Source organism: Thalassophryne amazonica, chromosome 12 (genome assembly GCF_902500255.1).
Source record: "Thalassophryne amazonica chromosome 12, fThaAma1.1, whole genome shotgun sequence".
NCBI lineage: Eukaryota > Metazoa > Chordata > Actinopteri > Batrachoidiformes > Batrachoididae > Thalassophryne > Thalassophryne amazonica.
This window is the reverse complement of record NC_047114.1, coordinates 100,943,790-100,945,397: the sequence shown is the minus strand read 5'-3', so window position 1 is coordinate 100,945,397 and position 1,608 is coordinate 100,943,790.

Here is a 1,608-nt window from a genome sequence, read left to right as displayed (position 1 = left end):
TGGGGCAACTGTTTGTTGTGATTTGGCGCTATGTAAAAAAAATTGATTGATTGAAATTGATTGATTTTAAATGGAGATTCGCGACTGAACACACTCAGAAAAATGCTCGCAAAATACTTGTTAAAATGCCATTTTGACCTGGATATTGAGCCAGTAAAATTAAATTACATTAAATTAAGTCAGGAAAGTATTAAACTTACTCTGACACACACACACACACACAAATATTAGTGTTGAAAGTTACATGGATCTGTGCTGTTCCAGCTGCTGAGGCGTCCTGCTGCAGCTGCTGTTCAACGCAGCTCCTAAAACCATCACAATACATTTATATATTATATTTTTACACAATTATCGTTTACTGACCGAGTTTCATTCATGAAGTCAGTGGTGTGTGTGTGCACATCTCTTTGTGTGGGTGTGACTGAGCGGCACAGCGCGGGTCATTATAATCTCATTATTTTAAGGTGCAAATTAAAAAAAATTCCCAGTCTTGTTGAACAATTTTAATCACTAACAACAAGTATTTTAACTAGACATTAGTCTAGCAGTGGAAAATATCAACTAGACATAAGTGAAGAGTTAATGGTCCGTGTCATCGGGCGACACGGCAGGAGACATACAGCTGTTTATCATCCAAATATCACAGACAAGAAGAAGAACCAAAACCACTTACTTATGGAAGGAAATATCGTCTCCCTTGTTCCTCCGTTTGTGGCTTTGCCAACATGCGCATTTTTCTGCAATATCAAATCAAATCAATTTTATTTATATAGCGCCAAATCACAACAAACAGTTGCCCCAAGGCGCTTTATATTGTAAGGCAAGGCCATACAATAATTACAGAAAAACCCCAACGGTCAAAACGACCCCCTGTGAGCAAGCACTTGGCAACAGTGGGAAGGAAAAACTCCCTTTTAACAGGAAGAAACCTCCAGCAGAACCAGGCTCAGGGAGGGGCAGTCTTCTGCTGGGACTGGTTGGGGCTGAGGGATATTCCACCTGTTTCTTGAACTTCTATTCACGCAAATCACTAACTTGCCCGGAATTAAAATGGCGACCACGCCTCCTTACTGAGAGTATTTACTTCATGGTTTTCATTATGCTGTTGTTCTTATTTTGAAAGTTCAATAAGTGGACTGATATGTTAAACATGGTGCAAATGCTATGTGAAAGACTAAAGATAATTTTACTGAACAAGTAGCAGACTTTTGTTTTGTATATTGTTCTGCCACTTTTAATTACAAATTCATCCGCACACGCCTGAGTTTTCATTATCCTTCATTTATTTGGCATTTTTTTGTTGAAAATTTAGCAGGTGAACACTGAGTGTGTTTAAAACAATATTGTGGTGCTCTTAATTCATAATGTGAAGTAAAACAGAGCATGCCATGGAAAAGAAACAGTTTGATTTTTGCTTGATAAACTGTACTATGTGGTTAAGACTATTTCTATTTAGTTTCTTTAGTCTGTATTAACATATAACCTTATTGTGGTGGAGGGTGGACTTTTTTCTGGTTCTGGAGCACAGCGGTGTTCTGCTGTATCTGTTAGCTGTTTGAACTGAGCTGTTTGAGTTCTTTGAATTAACAGTCTTTTTCAAGACTTTTT